Source organism: Podarcis muralis, chromosome 5, assembly GCF_964188315.1.
Source record: "Podarcis muralis chromosome 5, rPodMur119.hap1.1, whole genome shotgun sequence".
NCBI lineage: Eukaryota > Metazoa > Chordata > Lepidosauria > Squamata > Lacertidae > Podarcis > Podarcis muralis.
Window position 1 is genome coordinate 74,367,036 of NC_135659.1, and position 21,900 is coordinate 74,388,935.

Sequence of the window (21,900 nt, forward strand, 5' to 3'; positions counted from 1 at the left end):
CTATTGACATTTAGTTTATCCATAGCATTATACAAGAAGAAAAAATGGCCAGAGAAACCAGCATGGTTCTGTAAATCTGCCATGATTTATCTTAGATGGGATTTGAAGAGCACTTCACTGATAAAGACTCTTGACACTTTGATGGGTTAGGATCAGAGTACAGTACAAAGGAAACCCCTGAGGCTTTGATTATTCCTCCCACCCCATGCAACATATTTCAGAAAGTTAAACAATACTCACCTGCTCCAGAAGATCAGGGCTTCCGAGTCAACTTCCAATTCCAACCAATGGAATCAACTTTTCCAGGTTCGCATTACAATTCAATGGGATTTCAGTGCTTAAGTCCTTTAGGGATCCCCTGAAATGCCAAATCTATAAACAGAGGGAGATAAACAGTGAAATGAGTTCAGGCAAATTACAGTAAAATTAATGCAGAATCAATTAGCAGCTTTTAAATTATTTAATTTTATTTATTATATGTATATATCGCCCTTCCTCAAAAGATCTCAGGGTGGTTCACAAAATAAAAACATGAGATAAAAGCACAAACAAATAGGTAAAACAGAAACAAAAAACAATACCCCCCAACACATTTAAAAGGCTGTAGAATATTAATCAGCCAAAGGGCTGGTTGAAGAAGAGCAACAGATGTGATTCATACCTTTCTACAATAGGCAACATTTCATCTACATAAAAGTCAGGGGGTTCAACACACACTTCCTCATCCTCCCTCCAGGTTAGCCAAAGCATTATTCGGGGCTTTTTATCAGCTGGAACTCAACAGAACTCAGTTCTGGCACCTCTCAGGTGGGCACCATTGCCATTATAAGAGAACAAGGTTGCCAGAGAGGGGGGAACATAATGGTGCAGAGCTATTGTTCTCTTCCACGGCTTGTAGGTTTCTGTGAAACACTGGGCTTGCCATTGCTGGAAAAATATGTTGAACTAGATCAGGGGTCAACAAACTAAGGTCCGCAGGCCGCATAAGGCCCAATTGCTTTCAGGATCTGGATCGCACACTGTCCGTGGATCGGCGTGGGGATTCCATTTTTTCCTGCACCATTCCATTTCCCCCCTCTCCATCACACACACCGTGGCGCCGCCTCCTCCCTCCCTCCTCTTGGCTTCTCCCTGCCCTGCCTAGAGGAGGAAGGGGGCTGCGCTGAGCTGGCTGAGCACCATTTTAAGCAGCCCCTCTCTAGAGCCAGCCCTTTTGCACCGCTCATCTTCCCTCCGCTGCCGCTGCCCCCACCCTGGTGCTCCTGTGGGTCAGAGAGCAGAGCGGACGAACTCACTCTACCTATCCATGGGAAGCAACGGCGGTGGCAGTGGCAGTGGCAGTGGCAGTGGCAGTGGCAGTGGCAGTGGCAGTGGCAGTGGCAGTGGCAGTGGCAGTGGCAGCAACAGCCTCTGGAAAGGTAAGCACAGCAGCTAGGGCTGGGGAGGAGGACTACTTGCTCCCCCGTGCCCCTTCTTCCAGCTCCCCCTCCCCAGTGCCACTTCTCCGGGCCACCACAAGGTCTGAGGGATGGTGGAACGGCCTGCGGCTAAAAAATTTTGCCGAGCCCTGAACTAGATATGTGTTCTGGTGTTATCCACTGGGGGCTCTTACGTTCCTGTGTTGTTTTACCCAGTGTGAATCTTGCATGTGTTTTTTCCTGATTGCTTTGTTTCCAAGGTATCCCTTCTGCTCCCCCCCCCCATACAGTCCCTGAAAACAAACCTGAGACAAAGTAACACACATACAAAAAGGAGATGAAGTAAACTGATAGGGAAAGGCATTTGTTGTTGTTGTTGTTGTTGTTTAGTCGTTTAGTCGTGTCCGACTCTTCGTGACCCCATGGACCCGAGCACGCCAGGCCCTCCTGTCTTTCACTGCCTCCCGCAGTTTGGTCAAACTCATGCTGGTAGCTTCGAGAACACTGTCCAACCATCTCATCCTCTGTCGTCCCCTTCTCCTTGTGCCCTCCATCTTTCCCAACATCAGGGTCTTTTCCAGGGAGTCTTCTCTTCTCATGAGGTGGCCTCTCTAATCAGGGCACTCATAGACCACTGTCCAGGAGGAATCACTAGGTCCCTCCTCCTTTTTTAGCATCCATAGAAAACAGATGCTAATAATATGACAGCCAACACTGTCATTAGCACATAGGAACATGTCAGACCATTATTCCGCTGATGTCACAGGTCTCCAGGGTCTGAGATGGGAATCTTTCCTAGCCTGGGATCTTCTATCTGCAATGCAGATGCTCTGCCATTGTGTTATGGCCCTTCTCTAGTAGCATGGCCATGTGTCCTATTTACAGCAGATAGTCCTCTATTTGAAGGGTTGTCTGGTCCAAGTCTGATTTAATGGTAAAGAATCCATTGGAAGGGTCATCGGGGCCTTGAAGCTGTCCGTCAACAGTTAGCACCAGGGCTGAGTAGACACAAAGGTCACCTGATCACAGTGTTCTCCACCAAAGTGAGATGTATTTATATTATTTAAATCAGGGTGATTATCCCTAAATATGTATCTACACATGTACATTAGCACACACAAAGTTTATGCAAATCTGCCCTCTTTTAGTGGGGATGTGTAAACTGAGCACTCCAGTCATCAGATATAATTTGGAGTGTTGTTTTCCAGTGTCTTATTGGCAGTGTGCATTTCCGGTGCTTTTTTCACAGTAGGAGGGATAGTATAATCTTCAGGAGATATACTTACCAGTGCCAGGTGGGGATGGGGGTTAGAATACAGGGTCTGAAGAGTAGGGTGCAAATGTTTAAAATTAATAATGAATTAAAATGAGTGCTAAACATCTGCTAGATTCCACTAGGTTTCCAAAAGCAGCTTTTACACTGTATGAAAAATTGCATAAAACCGGAAAACTAACAGGTAAGGGAATGTTAGGATTACAGAAAAAGGTGCTGCTGAATGCAGCCTGTGATTGGTCCAGCGAACTGGTCCAGTGAACTTTCTAGCTAATCAGGAATGTGAACTCAGGTCCCTCCAGCCAAACTCCATGGATCAACATAGCATCTTGAGGGCCCACCTGAGATGGCTGTCATGGACAGCTGCAGCATTTTGGAAATTACTGCTATGTCACTGCTGTTTTCCCTTGTGAATTTCCTTTCCTGGTTTCTCTCCTGCTTTTTTGAGGCAAAGCAAAGATTCAGAGACTATGTAGATGAGTTCAAATCCCATTTTAATGACATCCCATCATCCAGAAGAGCCTTACTATAATAAACAGTAAAATTCTCCTTCTGGCTGCCTTTAAAATCAGTAATAAAACAGGATGGAGAACAGTAGCTAATGGCCCCAAATGATGTCACTTTCTAGAAATATCAGGCTTTGACAGTCAATAAGGGGCTTAGGAATATCAATTGGTACTTTTAAAAGCCTTTTTATTTTGAATTAGAGTTCTCTGTTGCTTCAGGAAAAGTGAGGTTTCCCAGCAGCTGCTTTCCCCGCCTCCTGAAGGGGTTCTGATTAAGAATAAAATGTAAAAGAGTAGATAAGAAACTGATCATACAGAATGTGCTATAAAAGAAATGGCTATAACAAGCATCTCTCTCAGGGCAAGGAGCTTAGGCCATTTCCATTAAGGAAGTAAGGGTGGGGAACCTCAGTTCCAGGGGTCTCTACCTGGCCCTTAGAACTCTCCCAAGACCAAACCACCTCCTCCAAATGTTGACTGTTGTTCTGAGGGTGGGGCACTTCTAGGCACCACTAGTTTTTCTGCTGTGAAATTGGCACTTGGTGGTTCTATCAGTTTCTTCGTTTTCCAAATGTGCCCCAGGATCAAAAAAGTGACGACCCCTGGTAGGAATTCAACATTGTACCATGTTGATGGTTGCATCTGGGCAAGCATTTCTTCTCCCACCCCTCCACATGCTGTTGTGTGGGTTCTCTTGACCCCCCCTCACAAGTCAATCTGGGAGGATGGGGGCATGCGGTGTAGGAAAGGAGGAAAGCCCAATTTTGCAAGTGGAAATCCTTAAGTGAGCATATGCTAATGAGACTTTTGAACTGAATACCACCTGTGGGCTATAACACCTCAAACTCCTGAAACAGCACAAAATCAACATCAGAGGAAGTACCGTACTAGTACTAGTTACATATACCGTATTTTTTGCTCTATAAGACTCACTTTTTCCCTCCTAAAAAGTAAGGGGAAATGTGTGTGCATCTTATGGAGCGAATGTAGGCTGTGCAGCTATCCCAGAAGCCAGAACAGCAAGAGGGACTGCTGCTTTCACTGCACAGCGATCCCTCTTGCTGTTCTGGCTTCTGAGATTCAGAATATTTTTTTCCTTGTTTTCCTGCTCCAAAAACTAGGTGCATCTTGTGGTCTGGTGCGTCTTATAGAGCGAAAAATATGGTACTTCATAGAATCATAGAAACGTAGAGTTAGAAAGGACTCTGAGGGCCAACCCACTACAAGACAGGAATCTCAACTAATAATTATAATATAATAATAATTTGTTATTTATACCCCGCCTATCCGGCTGGGTTTCCCCAACCACTCTGGACAGCTCCTAACAGATTAAAAACAGAATAAAACACTAAAGCAGATGGCCATCCAACCTCTGCTTAAAAGCCTCCGAGGAAGGAGAGGCCACCATTTTCTGAAGGAGTCCGTTCCATGGTCAAACAGCTCTTACTGTCAGAAAATTCTTCCTGATGTTTAGTCAGAATCTCCTTTCTTGTAACTTGAATGCATTGGTAAGCCAACAACTTCCTGTTATAACTTCCGATTATAAGATTAAGCTATGATGATCTGTAAGGAAGTTTTGGTTCTGTTTGGTAACTCTATGTTGACCGCATCTTTCCCTCCACAAGTGAAAACACAACAGGAGGTGGATTTTTGGCTGAAAAGTAGCCACAGAAGCATAGCTGTCAACTTTTCCCTTTTCTTGCAAGGAATCCTATTCAGAATAAGGGAATTTCCCTTTTAAAAAGGGAAACGTTGACAGCTCTGCACAGAAGATGGGTCAAGCAGCCTCTCCTCACACCACCTTGCTGTTTATTTATTTTTTTAAAAAAACTTTTATAAAGAAACTGGGACAATAATGTAATTCAACTCAAGGATAACATTTGCTTTGTTGTTTGAGAGTAACAAAGGCAACCTGCAACCAGACTACATCACAATTACCAATACTGATTGCTAGAAGTTATCAGATCATGCAGAAAACAGAGGCGGGGGCAGTCTTCAATAGAAGTAACAAGAAGTCATGGGAACCCTATTAAGAATTACATAAATACGAACATATACAAGTCAAGGCCACTGAGTAATAATCAACGGAGGCTGTTATGTGAACCACACTCCATTTTTCCAGCCACTGCAGCACTTGTAGACAATTAAAGAATTCTCTGAACAATACAGGAAGGGGTCTCCAGGACTGAACCTCATTTTGTACTTCAACAAATGGAGAATATGCATGGATGGCAGCTATTAATCCCTTCTTTTTCTCTCTGGATTTTCTTTCCTTTTAAGGGACTATGCCTCTAAATACTGTTGTGCATTGAGGGTGGGGTGGGGGATTTGCTATATGCCTGAGCCCCTTCTAATTTCTGGATCCAGCAAGGGTTACAATCCAAGGAAGGAATCAATTGTTAGAGTAGCCAGCCCAGCGTCTTGGTGAGTTAATGACCCACCACAGTCTCTGTTGTTGTCTCATTCCAAGGAAACTGAACCCTGGGTTAGCGTGTGGAACACAGCTTGGAGATGGGGGTGGCATGCAACAATAGCAACTGCTAGGAATCGCAGGTGGGTAGAGTGCTGTTGCATTCATGTCCTGCTTGCAGGCTTTCCACAAGCATCTGGTTGGCCACTGTGATGCTGTGCCAGATGGGCCACTGGCCTGATCCAGCAGGTTGCGCCTCAAGGCCCCCAGGACCCACCCCCAAAAATAATTTCACTCAGATAACATATTTTAGTTTTAAGTTTTTGGGCAAATTTTTGGCCACAACTTTATTGAATTACAATCACGTGAGTGGTATTGGCTTAGGCATTGACTCCTGACTATAACTGACTCCACCTCTCTGGGTGGTAGTCCAATGGGGTAAACCAAAAGAGGGAGCAAATTCGATGCAGACCAACCAAAGCTCACCCTGGGGTTCCTATGGTCCTGGCATGGCCCTAGCCCCTCAATCGGGCTTCGGACGAGATCCAGGACCCCCAGATTCCTTTAACGGAATACCCAGTGCCTGGAGGGGCAGGTGATGGCCACACCTCCCCTCCCCACAATCCAACTGAGCCAATGCCTAACCACCACCTTACAAGTTGTGTCGATTGCTAAGGGGTAGGCAAAAACCAAGTGGCTAAAGCCAATTTGCCAAATGGAAAAGTTCCTACCCAGCCCCTGTTCCAAAACAGGCGACCCGAACCAAAGCAAGGCCAAGCGACACTACCTAATTCTAGGGAGGGAGGGCGGGTGTTCAGCCGTATGATACAAGTGCCCCTACTTGCATCACGCTGCCAGATTTAAAGCCCCTGGGACCATGCCACCCTCTAGGGTTTGGCTAAAACAGCCTGGCGTGATCCCAGGGCTATGGCCAGGGCTTTTAGCTACTCCCCCACTAATTCACCCTATGGGGGGAAGTCCCAGGGGCCGGCGCGCAACCAAGACCCTCTAATAGGAGGGCCCATTTAATCTTTTGTTCTTATGCCTTAAAAATGTCAGAGTCTTGACTACCAGTTAGGCTGTGTTGACAATTTCCAGGAAAAGGAGCTACAAACCTTTCATCATGGGGCTGCAAAATAAGACACATGGTTCTTTCCTTCATCCTGTGATGGTTAGACAAGAAAACTATGAAATAGAGGAAGCAAGCATTATTTTTTACAAGAGGTGGGCTTCCTCAGAATGGCAATGCAGTAAACACAACCGTGCCTGGGATCACTGAGCCATCACAGAGCAATTAGCTTAACATCAGTGTGGAGGAAACTCAGGAAACATTAGAAGCTATTTTGGTAAATGGTCTCAGAGAAGGGTGCCTTGAGAGCCATAAATTAATTAGAGTCTGCTGCCAGGGTGGATTCTGGAGAACATGGCATGCAGCGAAAGGACAGCACCAATGTCAGTTTGAACTAGATCTGAAATGTTGCTTATTTTTCGAAACAGCAGTTTAAATCCCTGCTGTCATGTGCTGCTTTGCACCGTAACAAAGGAGGCGCCAGGTATGGCTGCAAAATCCAGAGGTGTCTGAATACCCATAGCCACATGCATATCTCTACCTCCATCCAGGAATGGTCAAAGTGCAAGAATACATTCCAGCCAGGCCAAACTACTCAAGGAGCTTGCAGAGCAGAGCCAATGAAGGGTGAAGCTTGCAGGAAAGGAGCTCAGGCTGGGGAGAGCCCCAAAAGCTACAAAGAGACCTGGAGAGCCACATTTGCCCTCCAGACTGAGGTTCCCCACCCTGATCTAAGGGTCTATCATAAGGAAATATTTGACACTGTTGAAAACAGATGGCAAGGCAGGCAAGATGGAAAAAATCAATACATCCGTCATTAGATCAGGTAGGTTAGCACATTGTTCAGATTGTGCTGGGCATTTTTTTATGTGACACTCTTTCTTTTTTATGCAGAACCAACTTCTATGTAGGACAAAAATGACCAGGTTTAGAATCCAGTAGCCAGATTGCTCACCAGAGAAAGGCAGTTTGAGCATGTCACACCAATCCTGGCCTGACTACACAGGCTGCCAGTTAGTTTCCAGGCCCAATTCAAAGTGCTGGTTTTGACCGATAAAGCCTATAAAGTTCTGTAATTTTATTTTGTTTGATTGCTTATGTGAAGACTATTGTGTTGTTTTATAAACTGTATTTTTAAAAATTACTATATTGCACCCTGCAATCAAATTTATGAAGGCTGGTTCAGGAATTATCTGAAGAAATAAATATCACAAAGCAATCAAACTGCAATCATATCAAACTACCCAAAGATGCCAAGTTTCCAGAAGATGAGGTGCTCTTATTTTAAATGAACATGACCACAGCAAGGAATGAGATGGGGCAATATAGGCCTTAAACATTTTTACGCCTGAAGCAAAAGAGTCAGAATGAAACACATGTCAGTGCAAATGCCCCATTCATATTTGTTAAGTAGCAGATTCCAAAAGAGGTTGCGGGTAGCAAAAATAATGCCTATTCCACAATTTGCCACCCAAAGTGACTGATTTATGTTGTCAGAAATCTTTGCTTCAAGGCTACAGAGAGAGAGAGAGAGAGAGTTTCCAGGTTGCCGTGAGATGAAAGTGTGAGAACTAGAGAATGACATTCTCAGAAAAATTGAACTGGGAGGTATACATTGTTGTCCCAAACTGATATTTATAGCCTGCTAGTGAGCTTTCACTTGATTAGAGTTTAAGCTTTTCTCTTTGTGACATATGTCAAAAAGGAGTACCGCCTCACAGGTGTGTTTTCTGCCTCCTAGGCTCTGGCAGAACACCAGTCATTAGCCTTCAGTTCCATCAAAACCTTTTTAGCAAGGCCAGCCTTGGTATTTAAATAACAGAGCAAGATGACATTAATTCTAATTCACATGTTGCCTCAGGTGAAAACCACCTCTGGGATAGTGTGAGAGACCTGGCCAGTTAATTGAATTAACTGGATTTAACGGTAGCCAGCTAAGGGATATACCGATCACAAATACATTTATTTAGATAAAGTCTCACATCAATGGACCAAATTGCAAAGTGTGCTTATGATTGCATTTAGCGGACATAATATCAAATTTAAGAGCCGTACTAACAGCAAAATTGGGGAAATCAAATTGACTTCAAGAAATGCTGTATCAAATCAAGGTTCAGCAAGAAGATGTTATATCTATAGTGTAGCCAAGGCAACAGTGAGGTAGTACAGCTCCAGTACATATCTATAAAATCTTCTTTTTTATGATATCCATAATGGCAACTCTAAAGCATATAAAAAATACCCATAAAATGTCTGTATTGAAACACATCTCACCCATCTTTTTCTTTTTTGTATTTATTCTTTATTAAAATTTTCAGAACTTCAAAAACGAAAGCATAGTCACATACAGAATGGTGGCCTTGTTGATTTTTTCAGTCTTCCAGAGAGGTATAACAGAGATGGGGATATTACAATACTGAGTTCTGTCAAAATTGTCCTTTTGCCGTAATGAAGTCCAAATCCTTTTATCTGCTCCCTGAACCTTCTTGTTGCTACTTGACTTGTTTGTGCATACAGTAGGGTTGCCAGTAGGAAAAATAGCTCAAAATAGCATTTTTTTGAGGTGGGCAAAAAAATATATTTTAAAAATGTCAACCCTAGCATATAGTAAAGTTATCACAGTCCGCAATGAAACTGCTTGTGTGTTTCTTTCTTTTTAATAAGGAAATATATCCATTTAAGGCAGTCTGCCATAATTTAGCATACCAGTATCCCATTTACTCCTTTCTATAAGTATCACAGTACCAGCATATTTGGGCCCAAACTATAAAGCTAATGGGACGCGGGTGGCACTGTGGGTAAAAGCCTCAGCACCTAGGGCTTGCCGATTGAAAGGTCGGCGGTTCGAATCCCCGCGGCGGGGTGCGCTCCCGTTGCTCGGTCCCAGCGCCTGCCAACTTAGCAGTTCGAAAGCACGCCCGGGTGCAAGTAGATAAATAGGGACCGCTTTCTAGCAGGAAGGTAAACGGCGTTTCCGTGTGTGGCTCTGGCTCGCCAGAGCAGCGATGTCACGCTGGCCACGTGACCCGGAAGTGTCTCCGGACAGCGCTGGCCCCCGGCCTCTTGAGTGAGATGGGCGCACAACCCCAGAGTCTGTCAAGACTGGCCCGCATGGGCAGGGGTACCTTGACCTTTATAAAGCTAATGGAGCTTAGAGACTTCAACAGTGCTTAAGCTGTATTCTCTCTTTTCTTCTAATTGTTGTTAGTGGCCCTGAGCCCGGCTTCGGCTGGGGAGGGCGGGATATAAATAAAATTTTTTATTATTATTATTATTATTATTATTATTATTATTATTATTATTATTATTATTATTCATGCAAGAGCAAAGAGAAGAGGGTTGAAAACGATTCTCCCCATCTGGAGTACCAACTTGGCCCCATTACCATGAATGCCCAGGACTGTGGGTGCATGCAGTGTGCATGGACCTGGCACCGGAATTTGTGGGTGCCCGGCTCCTTCATGGGGAATTTTGTGGGTGATCAGGCACCCAGGGCCTCAGGGAGTTGGCACCTATGCTCCCCATAAAGTCCTTATGGTGTTTCCCCTTCCTCAGGTTCATGAGAGATTGAAGCAAATTCAGGCTTGGCAGCCAGGAAATGTTTCTGTTCACAAAACCCAGTAAATGAGGTTTTGCTCTATGCTGTTTCAACAATCTGAATTCTGTTACTAAATAATTCCTTGAACCACACAAGGTCTAGTGGCAAGAACCACATAACCAGATTTGTACCCCAATTTGGTGCTTTGTAAAAGAGCCTAGATTGATCCAAATTGGTTCAGAGGTTATTTGATTCTCCTCGGAGTCTGAAACCAAAGCCCAATTCGGGAAAATGAAGCTTAATGTCTCCCCATTCAGTATTATAGAGATTTTTAAAAACAAACAGAAAACTTTTTTGTTTGTTAAAAACAAACAGATTTGTATTTTATTTTTTACAAAAATGGACGAAATTTGCAGAATTAGTAGTATCACTTGATTGGAGAAAGCTAACTTCCAGGCAAATAGGTTGAGATGCTTTGTTTTGTTTTGGACACCTGTAAAGCTTAATTTGTAAAAAAAGGGACTGTTTATAATCAGGGCAGCTAACCTTTTTTGGGGGGAAGGAGTCACAATGACACATAGTCCACCCTCCAGTGAGTGCTTGTCAAAGTGGGCATGACCAAAGTCTAAAAGTTGGCACGACCAATTTATTTCTTGTACAGTACAATGCACAGTATGGTGGAGAGTTTTAAAGTATAAATGTAGGCAGGTGCTTTGGTAGTCTCGCCTTAAGTAGGGATTGATAAAGGTGAACTTCATACACCCTGTTCTCTCTCTCAGTGTGTGTTTTTATTATATAGAGTACTTGTTGATTCTTTTTGCATTTACACTCACATAGCAGCTCTGCAAGGTCAATTAGTGGTCATTTCTTATTCACACAAGTCAAAAAGAAGTATTACTGTGTTATATAGTCACAGGTATATCTTTAACATGGGTACTGATAATGCAGCATTCGTATACTTACACGTATTATCCTTTATGAAGCCTGTAGGATGACACTGTATGGTGTAACAGTGTAGATGTGTGATATGCCTGATGGCTACTATACATTATGCTGGATTGGCAGGGGACTATTTATGAAACAGAGGTCTATGTGTTGTGCGTCCATGTTTTAATTGCTACATGTATTTATAGTGCAGTTCTGATGGATTTTAGCATATCAGCACTTCATAGTTCCAGACATAGACCGAAAGCATTGGAACCATCGCATGCGAACAATAGAAGGGGATAGATTGCTATCCAGCCACGAGGTAAGATGAATGGCCTATGCATTTCAGCCAGGCATTGTCTGCTTAGCATATATATGAGAAAGCCAGCTGAACAGGAAATGGCACACTTCCCTCCAGCCTCCACCCTTGTCATGAAGTGAAGGTTCTTGTATCTACGCTACAGAGTGCTCTATAGGGAGCCGGGCGTGTAACCCTCTAGCAAGATCTTCATCTTGGTGGCAGCTCAGCTGTCTGGGCATCACTCAGTAGGGAGAGAAATGGATAGAACAAAACCTTTGCTGTAGGAAAGAAGGGGTATCTGCAACATAGTAATGTGGAGGAGTTGGGGGGAAGGACACCTACCAAAATGCTTCACAGTGCCTTGGAGAATAAAGACATAATTTTCAATATCCCACAGCATACAGCAGCCCATGTATCCCCCCTTTATGGCAGTGTTTTTCAGACTTTTTTGAATTTGCCCCCAACCCATGAACTTACTGAGTCGACACAACCAGATACCAATTATGTGTTCCAAAGCTGAATGTCTTCTTTGAACGTAGTCTAATGCAGACAATCTGCTCCATTAGAAAAAAGGAATCACTCTAATCACCACCTAAAGCCACCAAAAAGGAAGCATCAGAATAAAGTAGCAGCCTATGCCAAATCCCATTCTTCCCAAATCCCATTGGGATAACGGGACGTTAAGGATGCAATTGCTACACAAGGTGGATCGGAGAGGGGCCACCAGAGGGGGGATATTCACTCTGTCTGAATATTGACTGGGTCGGGGAGTTGCCACCTGTTCCACCATCTCTGAAAACTTCACACGGCTTCCTCCTGCTCCAGAGGACACCTGTGTCCCAAAGGGAACTCCTCCCACAGTTTAAGAATCATTGCTGGGATGTGGAAAGAATATGCCCTTTCTGTGTTGGGTATTTTAGCTCTATAAAGGTTTTTCTTTTATCCACATACACCTGGACTACATGCTAGAATATGGCTGGACCAGCTATGCAGATAGATAGATGATAGATGATAGATAGATAGATAGATAGATAGATAGATAGATAGATAGATAGATAGATGATAGATAGATAGATATAGATAGATAGATAGATAGATAGACAGACACAAAATAAAAATATTGGGTACCTTAAAGACTAACAAATTTTATTAATGCATAAGCTTATTACAGACTGACAAATTTAAGTTTATGTCATAACATTTGTTCCATATATAAATGTTTATTGAAACTTTTCAACCTACAATGCAATAAAAATCAAACTAATCTAAAGAAGAAACAAAACCAAAGAAAGAGAAGGAAAGAAGAGAAAGTGAGAGGAGAGAGAGAGAGAGGACAGAGCCTGCTATCAATAGATCTTAAACCTTATCTCACACAGAAGGGGGTAGACCCTCCCAGTTCTCACCCCCCTCTGAATCCTTTATGTACTTAGAAGTTCCCCATAACTCTTTGAAGGCCCTTCCATACCAGAAAGATTTTGCCTAGAGGTACCATGAGAGACTTCAGCTGTTGAAGATGAGATATGAAGAAAAATATAGCCTCAATCAACATGCTAGAAAGGGATTTAGGAAAATTGTATGTAGCTGGGACTTCCAATTCCTTTGGAAACAGAAGCAGAAATTGCCTCTATTCACATTTTCATCACTGTAAATCCATCCAGCAAATATTATCAGTATTCACTCACACCATTCTTGGTTTTTTGTTTTGAAGGCCTAAACTGATATGTAATTAATTATGGGTGTTTTTAACATTGTTTTGATGTTTCTTGTATATTAAAATGAATGGTGTGGAAATAATCACACCTTTAATTACTTTTAATTCATAACTTATGTAAATTATGTAACCTATGATGTAAAGTATGTTAGATAGCAGATAGCAAAACAAATAATGTAACATTTGGTGGGAACTGGACTGCAGCAGTATGGAAACACCCGTGATTGTGACCAAGGCTGGTTGACATGGAAATTTCTGCCTTCACTTCCTTATAGTGAAGTCTAGGGCAGGGGCAAAACTAGGCTTTATTTCATCCGGGTCGAAGACCCAGTTTGGCACCACCGCTACGAGCATTTGCATACATACACACACACACAGGCTGGGAGCCTCAGTGGTGCCCCTCTGGAGGCTTCACCAGGAGCAAACTCCCCACCCCGGTAGCTATTTTTCATCATCAAGAACAATTTCTTTTAATACTATATTAAATAGTATATTGAATACAATTCTCTATTTAAGCAAAGGCTTGGATAAGTCAGTTGGCATTACAAGCTACAAGAATTTGCTGAAATGGCACAGTTAACAAATACCCTGAGAGGCAATTCAAAACAAAAATTTATGGAAAAGTGGGACAGATATAAAACATATGTTCAAAAATACAGTAAAGGTTCGCTATCTATGCTAGCATTTGATTGACGTTGGAGTGAGACTGAGTTCAGAAATAAGACTAAGAGCACATATTGATATAGGAATGTATTAGATAAAATGTAAAGAAATATACAATAATAAGAGTACATTCATTTGTAAAAAAGGAATATACAACGGGATAGACAGGAAGTCTAGTGTGTTGGTATGTATATGATTTTTTTGGGGGGGTTGTTTTTGTTTTTTCTCTTTGTTCTTTCTTTTTTTGTTTCATTTTCTTGATAGGTATATAAAATTTGTATATAATTTTTGCATACATGTTGGAAATTATAGTAAGTGCTGTAATGTGATATAACAACATTTACTGATGTAATATAAGAATGTTAACAAATAAATAAAATGCAAATTCAAAAAAGAAAAGGATAACTCAGTTGGTTAGAGTGTGGTGCTGATAATGTCAAGGTTTGGTCCTCATATGGGACAGCAGCATATTCCTGCATTGCAAGCAGTTGGACTACTAGATGATCCTCAGGGTCTCTTCCAATTCTACAGTCCATGATTCTCATATCTATCAGCTTTTTAACCATCGAGAGTCAGTCCTGGTTGCTAAAACACACTTTCTTTTTGTTTTCTTCTTCTTCTTAAAAAAAAAAGGAGTTTTAAATCACTCCATCAAAAAAAGCTGGTTGCAAAATATGTTTCAAATAGATCTCAGTTCCCAGAGTTCCCAAATAATAAAGCAGCACACCAGCCTGCTTTGGTAAATAAGGCAGATACAGTACACATAATGAGAAAACCAATACTATTAAGCTGGCACATTAAGCGTGAAGACATGAGTTTAACAAGATATTAGATTATCTACAGACTGCATTGTAGAAGATACATGTCTAGGCATCAGTTCATTTTTTCTAAGCTCTGAATAAAGCTGAGTTGAGGAACATGGTTCCTCATGAACCATGTTCGTTCTTCCATTACTCCTCCCCACACAGGTTCACAGCACACATTAAGCTGAATTCTTTTACAACAGGCATATCAGTACCAAGGAACAGGTCCAGTTTTTTGTTTAAAGAAATATACAGTAGTACCTCGAGTTACAAACGCCTCAAGTTACAAACACTTCAGGTTACAAACTCCGCTAACCTGAAAGAGTTACCTCGAGTTGAGAACTTTGCCCCAGGATGAGAACGGAAATTGTGTGCCGGCGGCAGCAAGGGGGCCCATTAGCGAAAGCACGCCTCTAGTTAAGGTCTGTATAGTCAAAGCTATGGTTTTCCCAGTAGTGATGTATGGAAGTGAGAGCTGGACCATAAAGAAGGCTGATCGCCGAAGAATTGATGCTTTTGAATTATGGTGCTGGAGAAGACTCTTGAGAGTCCCATGGACTGCAAGAAGATCAAACCTATCTATTCTGAAGGAAATCAGCTCTGAGTGCTCACTGGAAGGACAGATCCTGAAGCTGAGGCTCCAATACTTTGGCCACCTCATGAGAAGAGAAGACTCCCGGGAAAAGATCCTGATGTTAGGAAAGTCTGAGGGCACAAGGAGAAGGGGACGACAGAGGATGAGATGGTGGAACAGTGTTCTTCAAGCTACCAGCATGAGTTTGACCAAACTGCGGGAGGCTGTGGAAGACAGGAGTGCCTGGCGTGCTCTGGTCCATGGGGTCATGAAGAGTCGGACACGACTAAATGACTAAACAACAACAACATTCAAGAACAGTTTCAGGTTAACAACGTATTCTAAATAATTTGCCTACCAGATAATTGTAACAAAAACCCACCACTAAGCAGTTTATATAATATCCATATATTTAAATTACCAATGAAAAATAAGAAATTAAAAACATGTAAACCAAACAACATTTATGTACTTAGGACTGGGGCTGAGAAAGACGACTGCTAGAATGGTCAACTGTTTCTTTTGTTCAGTAAACTGCCCTATCCGGGTGGCAACCAAATGCCTATGGGAAGACTTAAAGAAATCCATCGGCACTATCCCCTCTGGCATTCAGATGCGTACTGCCTCCAACTGAGGAGGACAAACATGTGGATATAAACTTTATCTGCCTTTACTATTTCACCGAAGACCTATCTGCTCAAACATTTTACAGCACCTAAAAATTATTACAAAGGCTCGGGCAAGTTTTAGTTGGGGCAGCGTATCTGTGGCAAGTAGGGACTGGGAGACATTCAATTCAGGTGCATTTGAAGCCAGAACTATCAAATCTGCACTTTCCAAAGCAATATGCAATGTGAAACACAGCTCACCTTTGAAATTTACACTTATTCAAGTTTTGCAATGCACTTTCCCAATCAAATTATGCTTACAAAAATGCATATATTAGGGGAAACTGCTTGCAAGAATGCATGCATTAGTCAAAACTGCATGTAAAAATGGGTTTAGTTGGAGAAAGTCACACTAAAATGCTAAGAAAGTTTTATGGTGATTTAAAAAACAAGCAAACTATGAATTGCAGCAAAATGTGGAGAATTAAATTTAAGACTGGAAAAATGAGGAAGTGAGAGAACTGAAATGGACAGATCCTTCAATTTCTAGAGGCCAACACTGACTATGAATATGCTCCCAGTGGCAGATCCTAGATCACTATCTCTCCTGTGTGGAGGCAGCTGTGGACATAACAAATCTGTGTGCAAGATGATGTGAACAAGAATTTTAAAAAGAGCGAGCTATAAAACCAATGTGATTTTGGGTCCCTACCAGCATGACAATCTGGCACAGTGACATCTAGCAGTCGGGGAACATTATGGGCAGCTGCAAAAGTAAAGTGCTTTGGAATGGTCCAATGCCTGTAAACGCTGTTGATGAAACAATACAGCACTGAAGGCCAAATGCCACTTGGCAGTGGGACAAAAGGCCTGGGAGCAAGTACATGATGCTGACAACTCACAGCAGCATGTGTGTGTTGTTACCTACTTTGCTAGACAAATGACAAAGACAATGCCATGCCCAAACCCCTGCCAGTCTTCCAGCTGCTCACACATGAAGGAGGCCTCATGCATCCAGGGCAGAGACACATGGAACACATGCTTGGAGAGATGACTTCAACATTATCTTCAACACCCTGCTGTGCTTGGAAGCTTAGGGAGAACAGTAAGTGCCTATTATTAGTCATGTTAGGTTAAGTACAAAGAAGCTAATAGATTCTGGGCCAGTGGAATCTTCCTATATGTATGCTAAAGAAGAACGGAGCTAAAGTTACTGAGAATATATCTCTAAAGCAGGGGTGGTGAATCTGAGGCCCTCCAGATCTTGTTGGACTACAACTCCCAGCATCCCTGAGCACTGACCATGCTGGCTTGGGCTGATGAGAGTTGGGAATCCAACAACACCTGGAATGCCATCAGTCCCTTATCCTTGGTAAAGCTTCAGCCTTCAGTTATTGCATCCTGCTTCAAGTGTTTAGATGTTCTCAGGAGCATGAGAGGATTTCAAGGAGAGTGAGGCTTAGGCATGACATCTGGGCACTTTCCCCATCATTAGTATCTATTTCTTTTAATAACTATATTCCCCACAGGCCACAGGGGTGGTTTTCAGCATGGTATATTAATATAATTTTAGAACCTACCATTTTTCTTCATGGTAATAAACAAATCTAGTGTATGCAGTGATCTGATCATTCATTCCATAATTTATTTATATCGAAGATGTTCAGCATCTGAAGCAATCACAAAACCTCTTCACCTTTACTGGAGTACACCTGTACTGAGAACCAAAGATTTCTTCCACATCGCCTCACTATTATAAACACTTTTTGGTTGGAAAGTAAGCCATAAAATCTAATTCCTTGAATCTAACAATCCTTGAGCATCGTAGGAGAGTCGCTCAGCAAACATAACCCAAGGTAGCCATGGCTTTTTTCCAGCGGCTTTTGATTTGTAGAGGCAAATGCCCTTGACAAATGACAGTATAATTTACAAATTCATATGGTCAGATTTGGCATCTACAAACCTCCCCTGATATACCTAGGCTGGCTTGCATTTCTATAGCTCTCACTTGACTTGTTCTGATTGTGTATATTCTTTACATTATAAGGAAACAGACTGTGGCACTGAAAAGCTTTGTTGGAACAAAAACCTATGGAAATTATGGCCAAGAGCACTTAAGTGGGATGCAGACTCTGAATTTTGAAGAGGATGTTCAGAATCTGTGTTAGATATAGAAGCATTGGACTTGGGAGGTCACAAGTATCACAAACTCATTAGCAGCACAATCTACTCAGTAATAAGTGCCAGTAAATTCATGTGTCTGAGGAGAAACAGCTCCACTGGTGTTTATGGACAAGGTTATAGCCAATAGTGGACTACAATTCTCATAATCCATGACCACTGCTCATGCTGACTGAGGCTACTGGGAATTGGACTCCAGTAACATCTGCAGGGTACCCCACTGGCTAACCATGTTGGTTAGGAATGGTAGCCCTTTCAGGTCTTAGCCTACTGCTTCATATATATATATCAGTATGTACATTTTACTGTCCCAATAGCTTGATTGTTTGTAGGGAGAAATATTGTAGGTGATGTATGGTTTGGGATGGACCATTTTCTCACAATAGCATCGTTTTCCTTTGCCATGATCCAGGAGATTGATCCAGCCATTTTTTCTAATGCCTCCAACATTAGGTCCCATAGAGAATTAAATGGGAATGTCAAACCGCCTGGTAACAGAAGACACAGGAAAAGCAGGACTATGGAAGTTCAACAGATGTTCAGTAAAATTCCAGGATATGCACACAAAAAAGCCATGCAATTACTTGCCATATGACAATTTGCTCTCTGCTAAATGTCATGATAAAGTCAGAATTTCAAACATTCAAAAGGCTGGGCAAAATGGTTGGAAAGAAATGTTTACAAGCTCATGATAACTATACCCTCAGCTCCATGGAGCTTCCTTTCTTTCTGTGCCTGTGATACTATCTCCATTTATAATGGCCAAGATCAAGAGATAAAATGTAGTGGCTTTATTAATGAAGGGTTGCACTCGGAGTGCACTCTTCCAAAGATCCATCATTCATGTTCCAGAGCCAACAAAGGGAGAAACTCATTTCCCTCTTGGTGAAATCCACTTTTGCTTTAGCTGCAGATGAAACATGAAAAGATCCCCAGTGTTTTTTCCGCCTACCTTTAGCTTTTATACTGATCAATCCTAGCAGAGCTTGTAGCTCAGTATCAGGTGCCTGTCAGTACTGGCACTATATCTGCCTAAGTAATGATATGACTTTCTGTCAATTTACCCAGACATTTGTGTTATTGCCACTTGCCCATCAGCTAACATGTGGTTTCTCTAATGTATGTAGGAGATTGAGTGGGAGAGAAACTGTACTAAGGGCTAAAAACACACTGTTCCATTATTCATCACTTCCTTGGCTTGCTATCAAGCTTATGTAGAAATGGACGGTATGTAGAAACATCTAGCAGTTAAGCACTGGGAACAGTCAGGGAGCAATTCTGTGCTCTATCCTAATTTGTTGCCTCCCATGATGCATTGTCTAATTTGGATCCATTTGGAGGCATTTTGTCCAAACAGCTGCTGTACAATCCAGGCCTGTGCTGCTTGGACTCAAACCTCAAGGGGGGCAGAAGGGATGTATCCAAATAGCATGGGGATCTGGAAGACAGGCAATGCACATTCCATGTGCAGAGACACAAGAACGAACCTGGTGGGGAGAGAGGTCATTTTGCCGAAGTCCTATTGAAAAGTCAAAGCAGCACATGCCACTCAAAGCCAAGCAAATGTATTCTGCAAATGTAACACCTTCCATGCCTTCCAGACAACAGCTAAAATCTGCTGCATGGGCAGGCCATACTATTCAGTAGCATCAAAAATGGAAAAGGATATATGAAGATCTAAGGATGGGCAAACCAGACTACTTATTTGCCAAGTCATAGACCTGAAAAGGGTCTATGGGTGCCCATATAATAAAAATGCATTGTTGAACTGAAATTCAATCTAGTTCAGCCTAAGGTAGGTTCTACCCATATTAGTCTTCCTCTAGATTAATGCATGCTGGACATAAGCCCGCATACCTTATGGAAATGAGGCACGTCTTATTTTTAACTGAGACTCAACTTCAGGAGTTTTTAATTATGCTGTGGAATTCATTTTCCTTTTCCTTACGCTCTTAACTCTTTAATCTCTTTGTGATCTCTTTCTCACTGTATCGCACAAGAATGTCAATCAACTTACATGTCTGTACCTATGTGTGAGCCCTACACCCGAGAAACTATTGGAGAATTTCTTCTTTCTCACAAATAGCGTGGAGATGCCCAAGAGGTCATTTGTGCACAGTGCTACTTTCAGAAACACGTATCAGCTTAACAACAGATATGCTCAGAGTTTCTAGCAACCTTAATTGTAGCATAAAAGGGAGGAAATGATGAAAAACCATATTTACATTAGCTCCCCGTTCTTAACTCACCCAGATGGTAATCTTAGCTGCAAGGGTTATATAGCTGATGTTTCCAAGATTACTTATAAATCCATTCCTTGAGCATTAAGCAAAAGATACATAAATTCCTAGGACAATTTCTACCAGCATCCCTCCTTCCACTTAGCTAATCCCTCTCATGCAGCCTTCAAAGGCTGTTCATGCTTATGAGAAGCTGGGTACTTCACAAAACATTCAGTTTTCTGAAACAATGTTGATCCAATTCAGATGCGTCATAGAATGAATTTCCCCAGGAACTAAATCAAATTAATATATAGGACTCAAAACACAGGAACTAACAGAATCTAGCTAGCAGTATCTCGTTAGCAGGAAGTAGCAGGAGAGAAATAGATGGGAAATAAGTATAGGCATGGTGGTGCTTCCACTAGGAAGTCATTTGCTTTTTACCCACATTGTGGTATCCAAGACACAATGGCTAGTAATTACACTGAATCTACATTGCCTAGGACAAACTGAAATTTCTACAATTAGAGCAGTTTTCCTTCATCTTCAAAATTAAAAGATCAGGTATTTTAAATACATATATCACCTCCTGGCAAATAGAAGGGGAAGAAATGGAGGCAGTGAGAGATTTTACTTTCTTGGGCTCCATGATCACTGCAGGTAGTGACAGCAGCCATGAAATTAAAAGACACCTGCTTCTTGGGAGAAAAGCAATGACAAACCTAGACAGCATCTTAAAAAGTAGAGACATCACCTTGCCAACAAAGGTCTGTATAGTTAAAGCTATGGTTTTCCCAGTAGTGATGTATGGAAGTGAAAGCTGGACCATAAAGAAGGCTGATCGCTGAAGAATTGATGCTTTTGAATTATGGTGCTGGAGGAGACTCTTGAGAGTCCCATGGACTGCAAGAAGATCAAATATATATAATATTAGGGTATCAAACACCCCAACATGTCTAACAGATTTTGAGCTAAAAGTCTTAAAAGAGGAAAGTATTTTAAACAATTTATTCAGTACTGCTATCAGTGCTAAATCCTTGGAGTAGACTAAGACTGCAATTCTAAGCCAAATTTCCTGTGGGGAAGCCCCTTGGGATTAAATGGGAGTAACTTTTGAATAGTTTTCTATAAAATTGTACAATTGCATGCTAAATAAATAAAAGGGTTGTTCTTTGGGTTGAAGATTACCCATATGTGGGCTGATCTCCTACACATTGCTGATAATTTGCTATAGAAAATGAATGACTATATGAACTCAAACTCAGAATCCCTTCTTCCTATCTGATCTGAACAGCATGGAACTTTGTTACATTTTGTTTCCACTGTTTTGTTGCCCTGTGACCAAATTAAACTGACATCTATAACACCTTTAATTCTGCATTGTAATATGCTAGTACCTTGTATTTCACATTCTGAGTTTCCGCTTCTATTTGGTTTTCCAGCACATTTACGTTGTACTCGTATGTAATGTTCATAGTTCTCAGCATTCACTGCCATTTATGTTAAATGCGTAGTTTCACTTTGTGCTTTATCTCTGAGCGTAATCTCATTTTATGCTGTTTCTGCTTTAATACTTCAGCGTTTCATTTCACGCATCTTGGATTTGCCATCGCTCAAGCCAATAAAGCTTTTGGAACGCTCTTAAATCTCATTGTCTCAATCAGCCTCCACACTGTTTAAAATTAAGTAACTACAG

General features: G+C 41.8%; 1 long non-coding RNA gene across 1 annotated transcript in view; it reads right to left on the reverse strand.

The window, feature by feature from the left end:
* Positions 1-239: 239 nt before the first annotated feature.
* Positions 240-21,900, reverse strand: part of LOC144327694 (uncharacterized) — a 76,353-nt gene continuing 54,692 nt past the window's right edge. Inside the window, exon 2 of the long non-coding RNA XR_013392774.1 lies at positions 240-372. This is a non-coding gene — a long non-coding RNA (uncharacterized LOC144327694). The remainder of the gene's footprint in view (positions 373-21,900) is intronic.